Source organism: Papaver somniferum, chromosome 11, assembly GCF_003573695.1.
Source record: "Papaver somniferum cultivar HN1 chromosome 11, ASM357369v1, whole genome shotgun sequence".
Taxonomy (NCBI): Eukaryota; Viridiplantae; Streptophyta; class Magnoliopsida; order Ranunculales; family Papaveraceae; genus Papaver; species Papaver somniferum.
Genome location: NC_039368.1, coordinates 91,528,459 through 91,539,775, shown reverse-complemented (window position 1 = coordinate 91,539,775; position 11,317 = coordinate 91,528,459). Strand labels below are relative to the sequence as shown.

The following is an 11,317-nucleotide window of genomic DNA, read 5'->3' as shown; positions in this document are numbered from 1 at the left end:
TAATAGTAACGTGTCAAGATATTACGGGCAAACACTCCGGTTCTGATACTTCGGTATACCAAACCGACAGCTACTGGTGGATCATCACCCTATCCATTCAAGACACTAGCAGACTAGACAGTAGTACACCTAAAAAACAAAACAAGAAAAAAGCGTAAAAAACAACCTCTTACTTTTTCTTAGAAAGTCATAGCAGTCACAAGGATCTTGAGATTCTGATTTCTTCTTGATTTGATGAAATCCATGGGGTTTTCGAGTGATGATGTTGTATTAATCGAGAAGGGTAATAAACCAGGGGAACCTTATGTAATTACTGTTAATTGTCCAGACAAAACTGGACTTGGTTGTGATCTCTGTCGAATAATTCTTGATTTTGGCCTCTCAATCAGCAAAGGAGGTTAGTGAATTTATTCTTGATTTTCTCCTTTTCAATTTGATGTTTCGTTGTTGTTTAATCCGAGTCTTTAGGTTTAATGGTTGTTAATTCTAGAATATCTGGTTGTTTTTTATTTACTCATCATATGTATGGTCTAGTAGAGCGGTAATGATGTTGGATGTTGATACTTACTAACGACCTCACTTCCAAATTCTTTAGGACCATAATTTTCTACTGACTGAAAAGATTGGCTAATTATGGCTTAATACAATCAATTATTTTTGTTGGGTTGTAGATGTTTCAACAGATGGAAAATGGTGCTATGTAGTGTTATGGGTTATTCCACATTCATTTTCAAGTAACATAAGATGGGCAAGTTTGAAAGATCAATTAGTATCTGTGTGTCCATCAAATTCAGCTTCGTTTTATTTCAATCAACAATCAGATAGCAAATCGGCATCTTCTCCGCAGGTGTACTTGTTAAAATTCTGCGGCCTTGACAGGAAAGGACTGTTACATGGTAAGCATGATTTATTAGAATTCTTTAGTTATTGAAATTGTCTGTTTTACTTTTGTAATCTTTGCTGGTTGTAATCTGTTCAAGGGTTTTACGTGTAGATGTTACAAAGGTTTTTTGTGAGCTTGAGCTAACAATTCAAAGAGTAAAAGTGATGACAACCCCTGATGACAAAGTCATGGATATGTTCTTTGTTACAGATAACTTGTGAGTAGTCTTTATTTTTCGTTCAATAAGTATTACGACTTTTGAAAATATAGTCATTGAAGTAGCTGCTACAAATCATATTATTCCAATGTAGGTATTCAACTGCCCTCTATATGATCAAAAACAAAAACCTGTTTTAATGATAAGTTGATAACAAAATTATGTGTGTTGCATTTCTAGTTCTTCATCTTGTTGGTGTTATTATTGTCAAGGAAAAAACAAACAGGTCCACCGTGCATGTGTAGAACCCTCACCCTTAAGCTGCACAATCTATTGTGGCAAGGGGAGGGGGTCATGACCCAACCTTGTTGAGTAAGCTCACCCCTTGACCATTTTACTGCATAGCACATATTATCATCTGCTTTATTTCGATCAAGCACATATATCATCTGCTCGCGGTCGTATTTTACTAGAATGTTAAGAAAAGATTCAAGTTAGTTTGTAATAGTTGTCGCAGGACAATGATTCCAGAAATCATAGTAGTTCGGTTTTAATGCCCTGGTTGGTATTGAAGCCATACAAATGATATACCAAGTATTGTGTCTACTGTCAACTGATTCCAATTTGTTATATTGTTTTTCAGGGAGCTTTTACACACAAAAAAGAGGCGAGACGATACATGTCGGAGCTTATATGCCATTTTAGGAGATTCGTGCATCAGCTGTGATCTTCAGCTGTCAGGTCCTGAATATGAAGCTCTCCAACATGGGGTGTCTTCTCCTCCACCCACTGTTGCCGAGGAGTTGTTCTGCTGTGAGCTTTCAGAAAAGGAAAATCTTTCACATGCTCTAACCCCAGATCTGAACAAATTAAAATCACCAAGTGTTATGATTGACAATTCCTTGAGTCCAGCTCTCTTAGATTTCAAAGATCTCTGGTGAAGATATGTATATTTTGCATTAATTAATATTTGTTTCTTTACATGAGATATATATATATATGAATACAAATATTCTCAAAGATATGTTTCCTAAGCTAAAACAGATTCTAACTAGAATACAGGGAAGTTGTGAACAACTACACAAGACTCGGACTGTGATGAGAAGACCCATTCTGGTGGTTGTGTTGCCACTGCCGTGGCACACAATGTGTACACGTCCAATACCCCCCCTCAAGTTGGAGCGGGAGGATCATGTGGCCGAACGCCCAACTTGCTGACAAGATGTTTAAAATGATCCACACCAAGCGGTTTAGTAAAGAGATCGGCTAACTGGGCTGCAGAAGGAATGTGAGTTGGTTTGATAAGTCCAGAGATGACTTTTTCGCGAACAAAATAACAATCGATTTCAATATGTTTAGTCCGTTCATGAAATACCGGATTTTCAGAGATGTGAATAGCAGCCTGATTGTCACAATAGACTAGAATGGGTTGTGGAATACTGACACGAAGATCAGAAAATAAATAATGTAACCATTGTAGCTCAGAAGTGACCCTAGCTAGAGCTCTATATTCTGCCTCAGCAGAAGAAAGCGAAATAGTGGGTTGCTTCTTGGATTTCCAAGAAAGAGGACTAGTACCCAACATAATGAAATAACCTGCAGTAGAGCGACGAGTGATTGGACAACCTGCCCAATCTGAATCAGTGTAACCAGCAAGAGAAAGTGAACTAGTAGCAGAAAGAAAAATGTCGTGAGCAACCGTGCCTTTTAGGTAACGAACAACACGATAAGCAGCATCCAGGTGACCAGAACAAGGATGTTGCAAGAATTGACTTAAATAATTCACAGAATAAGTGATATCAGGACGAGTTACCTGAAGATATAGAAGTCGACCAATTAAGCGTCGATAAATACTTGGATCAGAGAGAGGATTACCTGAGGTTGGTAATAATTTTAGATGTTGCTCCATGGGAGAGGCCGCAGGTTTAGCACCTAAAAGACCGGAGTCCTGAATAATGTCTAGAATATATTTACGTTGTCCAAGAAAAATGCCATTTGGAGAACGAGAAACTTCAATGCCCAGAAAATATTGTAAACGCCCTAGATTTTTGAGTGAAAATTTGGCTTCGAGTTTTTTATGAGCTGCTGGATAGCCAAATGATTATTTCCTGTAATAATGATATCGTCGACATAAACCAAAAGATAAATAGAGATGGCGTCAGAATGAAAAAGAAAAAGTGAATAATCAGCACGAGACTGGATAAAACCTTCCTCCAGTAAAGCATTAGAAAATTTAGCAAACCATTGACGAGACGCTTGCTTAAGACCGTATAGAGATTTATTGAGTTTATAAACACGAGTTTCACCCTTGTTTGAAAACCAGGGGGAAGTTTCATATATATTTCCTCATGGAGATCCCCTTGTAAAAAAGCATTATTGACATCGAGTTGATGGAGAGGCCAATTGAAAATGGCAGCAATGGATAATAAAACACGAACAGTAACTAATTTAGCAACAGGAGCAAAAGTGTCATGATAGTCATACCTTCCTGTTGTGTGTATCCTTTGGCAACGAGACGCCTTACGACGATCAATATCACCATTCGACTTATATTTAATTTGAATACCCATTTACAACCAATAGCAGATTTTCCAGGTGGAAGAGCGGTCATAGTAAAAGTATCATTATTAAGTAAAGCAGTGCTCTTTGACGATGGCATCACGCCATTCTGGATGTTTAATGGCTTCCGTAAAAGAGCGTGGTTCATTATTAGAAATAACCGAAGATAGAAAGGCACGATGTTGCGGAGTAAATTTATCAAAAAATGTAATTTGTGAGAGGATACAGAGAATTAGACATACCTTGAAAACAGAACAAACATAATCTTTCAGGTGAGATGGACGAGTATGTGTTCTAGTTGACCTGCGTAAATAGTATCGATAGTAGAAATCACTTCAGGAGAAGAACGGCCGGAGAGGTAGATTCAAGAGGAGGTCCAGTCGTATGAGGTATGATTCCAGAATGTGCGTGGGAGGAGTCGAGTCAGCACTTGCAAGGAAGGTAAATTAGAGTAATGAATATCGATGACAGAATTTGAAGGAGAAACAGACGTGGAGTCTTCATAGAAAAAATCAGTATCTGTAGAGAGTGGAAGCGCAGTGTCAGAAGTGAATTTAGCATCTTTGAAGGGAACAAATGCTCATGAAAGACAACATCTCTAGATACAAAAGTTGTTTTTGTGGAAATCCAAAATGATGTAACCCTTGTGGTTATGAGGATATCCTAAAAAAACACCAGGCTTAGCCCTCGGGTCAAATTTAGAATGAATCTTTGTGTTTCTAGCATAACAAGACAACCAAAAACACGTAATGACGATAATTAGGAATAGTACCAAGAAGAACTTCATGTGGAGTTTTATGTTTCAAAATAGGAGTTGGCATTTTATTAATAAGGTAACATGCCGTGAGTAAACATTCGCCCCAATAAGTAAGTGGTAAATGAGATTGAAAACGAAGAGCACGAGCTACGCTGAGAAGATGACGATGTTTGCGTTCCACAACACCATTTTGTTGAGGGGTGGAAACACAACTTCGTTGGTGATGGATGCCATGGGCTTTGAACCAGGATTGCATGTCTTGAGATAAAAACTCAGAACCATTATCAGATTGTACTCTTTGCAATATGGAAAGAAAAGGAATGGATTACCAGTTGATATTGTATCTATTTTGTGAGAATATTGGGTGATAACAAAATTAAGAAAATATTTGAGAAATTTAAAAGTTTCACTCTTGAGTGCATGAGATAAACCCACGTACAACGGGAATAGTCATCGACTATGTTAAGAAATACTTTGCACCAGTGAGTGAAGGTGTCATAAAAGGACCCCAGATATCACAATGAATGAGTTCAAAACAGCGTTTTGAAGACACTGAATTTTTATTAAAAGACAAACGGCTTTGTTTAGCCAATGGACAGACATCACAAAAGGAAGTAGAACTAGATTTAATGTAATCAAAAGTACGACAAAGTAATTTAAAACGATCAAAACTAGGATGACCTAGTCTGCAGTGCCAAACATCGGCAGTTGTTTTATTACATAGGACTCTATTAATGACTTGGGCGATGGGCTTGGAGATGATATAAGCCAGAGATAAAATCAGCCCGACCAATCACTGCTTTCGTTACACGGTCCTGAAAGAAACAAACATGTTCGAAAAATAAGCAATGCAATTAGTTTGGCGAGTTAATTGACTCACAGAGATGAGATTGAACTTGAAATTAGGAATGTGATGTACATTCGACAGTTTTAGCGTAGGCGAAAAAACAACCTCGCCAATATGCTTAACCACGGAGAATGAGCCATCCGGGAGTTGCATGAGAATGGAAGACTGAACAGGTACATAAGATGTAAAATAATGGAGGGAGTTGCAGATGTGGTGCGTTGCACCACTGTCTACAAACCAGGGTCAACAATAGAGGTGGATAGAATGTTACCTGCAAATTGGCACGGACATCAGGTTGTGCAGAGTCTGGTGCAGGGTTGATTAAGGCCAAAAGGCGAGCATACTGATCAACAGACAGAGAGGGAAGAGCGTGTGGTGCAGCAGATGTGTCAGTGACAGAGCTGCAGCAGCAGCAGTCATGCATACTTGCATTAGCCAAAGGTTGCTGTGAAGAACTGTTGGCAGGGGGAAAACCATGGAGCCTGTAGCACTTGTCTCGAACATGGCCTAGCCTGTTGCAATAGTCGCAAAAGGGACGCTGACGCTTGTTCTGATTGGATGGCGGACGAGAGCTGGACTGAAAATTTCGAGCCGAAGCAAGAGCAGCGGCATCAACAGTTGGCAGAGGAGTATGAGTGATATGCTGTTGTTCCTCCTCCTGCTGAACAAGATTGAAGATACGAAGTGCACTTGGGAAGGGATCCATAGTGAGGATCTGACTACGAAGGTTGGAAAACCTGTCGTGTAATCCCTGCAGAAACTCCATGGCACGTTCTCTTTCGAGTCTTTCAAGCATATGCTTGCCAGCACCACAGATACATGCTTCCGTAGAAGCAACCAGGGAGTCATATTGATCCCAAAGAGTTTTTATTTTGGTATAGTAAAGAGATACAGGCATTGATTCCTGTTTGATTGAAGCAATGGAAGATTTTAAACGAAACAGAATAGGGGCATTGGAGACACAAAACCTGATTTGCAGATCTTTCCAGATAGCATGAGAGTTGGCAGCATACAGGCAGCTAGCCCTGATATCTGGTTGACAAGAGTTTAGAAGCCAACTGCCCACGAGATCATCACATCTCTTCCAGCATTGAAACTGCAATGGATCTGTTGGAGGAGGAAGGGAGCCATCAACGAAACCAAGCTTGCCTTGGCATTCAGAGACTTGGTGATTCCTCTAACCCATGAACCGTAGTTATCTCCTTGTAAAAGAGGAGAGGATAGCACAGTTGCGGGATTATCACTAGGATGAATGATATAAGGGTCTAGAGTTCTAGGAAGAGCTGAAGGATTGGGCAGAGGTTCAGTGTTTTGGGAAGAAATGTTGTCATGCACTGGAGAGTTGGGAGAAGATGGAGTAGATGCAGACATGATGAAAAAAAATATTGATGCACTGGAGACTGCAGAGATGAAGCGGAAGGGAAGAACCTAGGATCTACAAGGATACCATCTTAGATTTCAAAGATCTCTGGTGAAGATATGTATATTCTGCATTAATTAATATTTGTTTCTTTACATGAGATATATATATATGAATACAGATATTCTCAAAGATATGTTTCCTAAGCTAAAACAGATTCTAACTAGAATACAGGGAAGTTGTGAACAACTACACAAGACTCGGACTGTGATGAGAAGACCCATTCTGGTGGTTGTGTTGCCACTGCCGTGGCACACAATGTGTACACGACAGAAGCGGAAGCAGACAGATCTTTTCCTGCTCTGATACCATCATAAAATATGAATGGTAAGAGGGAAATAGAGAACACACAGAAGATTAAAGTGGTTCAGTCCATTTGACCTACATCCACTGATAAAACCCATAAGGATGAATTGTATTAGAGATCTCTAGAACTCAGAGAGATGATTTACATTTACATGATAATTCCTATTACATTGTGTGCCACGGCAGTGGCAACACAACCACCAGAATGGGTCTTCTCATCACAGTCCAATAAGCTCACACACTGCTTCAAATTCACTGTGTTGATCAAAAGGGTCTGCTTTATGACATTATGAGAACCCTGAAAGACTGCAATATTCAGGTGCTTATTTAGCTAAGTTTATCTCTTTGACTTCCATTTCTCTACTTTCACGTGTCAGCAAAAAGAAAAAAGTACTTCATTCTCTTTTAATGTTTGATTTATGTTGTTTTCTCTTATCGTTAGATAGCTTATGGCCGGTTCTCATCCATCACCAAGGGTTTCCGAGATGTTGACCTATTTATTCAACAAAAGGATGGAAAAAAGCTTCTAGATTCCGAGAAGCAAAGCTCTCTTTGTTTCCGTCTAAAGGTGGAGATGCTTCACCCCTTGCGAGTAACTATTTCCAACCGCGGCCCTGACACCGAGCTGCTTGTTGCTAATCCAGTGGAGATTTGTGGAAAGGGAAGACCACGCGTCTTCTATGATGTCACCCTTGCCCTAAAGGTTCTTGGTATCTGCATTTTCTCGGTAAGAAACTTTAATAATGATATTCTTAGTGACTCACTATCTTCAACTACAATAAGCAAGCGTTCGTTGTCTATCTTTGTAGGCTGAGATTGGGAGAAATTTGACATCTATCGTCAATGGGAAGTCTACAGGTTCCTTCTAGATGAAAGCCATGAGTTTCCGCTTACAAATAATCGAGCTAAAAACCAGATTGTGGACAAAGTGAGAAGAACACTGATGGGGTGGTGAGTCATTCACTTGTAAATTTCTGGGGAGTTTTTCCTGTTGCACTGGATGTTTGGTTCCCTTGTGTAAAATATGTACAGTTAATGAGTGTAATCTTACCTCCATGTTATCTAATTCAATGCGGTTTGCATTCTTTTGTAATTGGTTCTTACGTCGTTTGTCATAGTCAATGTGTGCGTGGGTTTGTTAATCGTTCACACTGTCAGGTAAGCCGGTTATTTTGAACTTTGAGAAGCCTACTTCCATTTTTAAGCAGTCTAGCACGGTTGAAGTTCCTCCGATGCACGGTTTCCAATCCATGTCCTGACACTATAAAAATCTCTTTAGCACATTTGAAGTTCCTCTAATGCCAATCCAACACTATATAAACCCCTTTTACGCATGGAATAACTCGGTCGGTGGTAATCCGAGTCGCGGGAACACCATTGATCAAACACGTGCTGTTAAAAAGGTCTGGCGAGCCATTGCAAAATAAAATGGTAAACGTTAATCCCACACAATTCATATGGGTTTTGTTTAATAAACGTGTGAGCTACGTTTAAGAGAAGCCACCGTTTGATCCTGTGGTGCTGATGAATTGCTTTAAGAATGTAACCCCCGCTGACTTACAGTTACTGCAAACACCAGGGGCCTGTGCCAATCTGATAATATCAACTATGGTGACATTATTTGTAAGAGTAAAGTGGTTCAGCATGATCCGAGAAGGAGACGGCCACTTTTCGTCCAAATTCCGGGCACTTCTCCATTTCTGTTTTCCACATCTTTATTTACACTTAGAAGATGATCTAGAGGCTGAAATTCATTCTACCCACACCGAAACAAACGGCTAGATGAAGAAGATGCTGCACTAAATTTTAACGGATGCGAAACACTGAATAATAATACCACCTTAAAAGGGTAAACCCGAGAGGAAATAGTAGTACATTGTTTCATTTTTGCTTAAGAGAGAGAGAGAGAGAGAAGAAGAAGACTCATCAGAAAAGAGAGAAACAAGATGCCGAAATTGTTCGATGCATGGCCTGTTTACTTCAGGAGAGAATGGAAGCGTAACTGGCCGTTCTTGGTTGGATTTTCCGTTACTGGTACCATCATCACTAAGCTGTCTCTTGGACTCACTGGTAATAATTATTTCTTCTTTTTTTTTCCCTAATCAAGTTTTTGTAACCCTAAATCTGATGTATTTTGTGGTATTTTATTTTGTGGTATTTTATTTATTGTAGAGGAGGATGCGAAGAAGTCTGCGTTCGCACAGAGGCATAAATGGTACATATTAAACTTGCCCTTTATTTTGACCTAATTTATATTAAATCCTGATTTTAGTATCTGTTTCTATTGTAGATCTATTTATTTTTTATTGGGTTTAGTTATCTATCGTGATTGATCTATGTCTGTTTTAGGAGTTTTTAATTACAAATGGAAAAGTATCATTTCCTGTGTGAATACTTTCGTTTTGATCAGTTTCTGTAAATGCTTTGTAAACTTCATTTGAGGTTCCAATTTTTCAGTTAATTATTGGCCCTAAATCTAGAATAAGTTACATGTGCAAGGGGATATTAGTGTTGTTTGTGCTGCATAATGGGTGCTACGGCAAGGTCAAGACATTAAGATGTTTTGCTGCTACCATGAGAGCAGGGGTAAATTCACTAAGTTAGTTTGTCTTTGTTAACTCCACAAGCTCACTAGATTTTGTTTCTTCTCTGGTTTTTGATTGATAGTATATATGTCGTGTGCATTTAGTTGATTGCGTAAATTTCAATTGTTGCTGATTTGTTTTATATAACTAATATTAATATGTGTGATAATCACAATAATTCAGGCCGTAATAAGAAGTTGATTTATCAGCATACACCTTTGTCACTCTACTACTACTATGCAATCTGTTAGCTTCTTTATTCGCTAGTCCAGAAGGAAAATGCTCTCTCCACAACTAATGATATTGTTTTGGTTCCGCAATAAAGAAATTGAAATCACCTAATGTTGAGAATAGTGTTGTTTGGACTTCTCTTGTAGAAATCTCCTGACTGGCAAGTTTGTTAAGCTTGTTGAGCTTTTAGATACAGGTTTCACCACCATCAACCCCATTATGTGTTCTTGAGATAACTGCAAGTCATATTAGGAGAATGGAATGCATGTGATCCGTTCCATTCTGACACATCTGGAACATTTTGCGAAAGTTGCACATCTGGAACAGATGTACGGACGAGATCTTTCCTCCAACATTAGATATCTTGCTTAACAATAGTCAATGTACATTATGAATTAGATTGTCCAACGCTCAGGATATCTCCGTCACTGAAGCATAATATATGATCAGCAAGAATGGCTTGGGGGCTTTCTTTAAAATGCTCGTAAAACCAGGAATATCTTTCACAGAATGGAAAGCTTCCTGCAGTAGATCAGTTGATGAATCAAGATATGAAAGCAAGGTAGTTTGGTCCACTCAATTGCTAGGAACTATGAAAGAGAATATATCCATGCACCTGCCGTAGGTCACGCTCAGTAGCAACCTTGAGCATCTCAACCTCGTATAGTTGTTCTGACCATGATGAAAGATTCAAAGCCACGAGGGTTTGAGTACTAAAATTAATGGAGCAACAAGTTATATCTTTGCTTCCCTCGGGCTATAGACTTCTTCATTTCTTTTATGGATTCTTATGAATCATAGGATCTGAACATGCATATTGGTTATTATATTACTGTTCTCAGTTATATTGTTCTGTTTATTGAAGCATGACTAATATGTATGTAACTGAGAATTTATTTAAGCTTTCAAGGATGCTTCTCAATCCAGTTTTATATTTCCTGAAACCTATTATTATTTCTTAAACCAGTTTGCGTTTCACATCTCTTGCTTCATTAAACTTGTCTCATGCTTTTATCTTATTTCAGCGGCTATGAAATTGCATGCTGGCAAATATATGACCTTTTTACTGATGGTGGTTTTCTATTCTCTTGCAGATGAATCCTCAATTTTGGTGGCTTAGTGACTGGATCAAAAAAAATTCCTTTCATGAGTGGGGTAGTGTTACCACATTTCATTGTGGGTGTGATTAAGTTACAATCCAGATAATTTCTAAAATTCTCAGATGTTGAATTTACTGTCTGCTTTTGTTGAGTTGAATAAGAATCAGACTGGGATATAAGTTGGATTGGTGGTATTTTTGTTCCAAAATATGAATGCATTCTTCTTTTCTCTTTCCCCTACCAAAAGTATTTTGAAGTGGTTTCTTAGTTTGCATACAACAGGCTGCAATCAAAGCAGCAATACCAAAAAAATCGATATATCATCAAAAGAAAGAAACCTAAAAGTTAGTGTTAATACTGTCTGTGCATTCCTATGATTATTCCAGATCTTGCTTTTTGATGGAACCATCAATCTTGAGCAGTCCCGCTGTGGAACAATTAAGAGACCCAAACACAAATAATCCTGTGTAAA

General features: G+C 38.6%; 1 long non-coding RNA gene and 1 pseudogene across 1 annotated transcript; both read left to right on the top strand.

Annotated features, from left to right (window-relative positions):
• Nucleotides 1–205: 205 nt before the first annotated feature.
• Nucleotides 206–8,156, top strand: LOC113323734 (annotated as a pseudogene).
• Nucleotides 8,157–8,787: 631 nt separating this feature from the next.
• Nucleotides 8,788–11,085, top strand: LOC113320623. The gene is made up of 3 exons (XR_003346207.1): nucleotides 8,788–8,999; nucleotides 9,102–9,144; nucleotides 10,840–11,085. It is a non-coding gene; the product is annotated as an uncharacterized LOC113320623 (long non-coding RNA).
• Nucleotides 11,086–11,317: the final 232 nt, after the last annotated feature.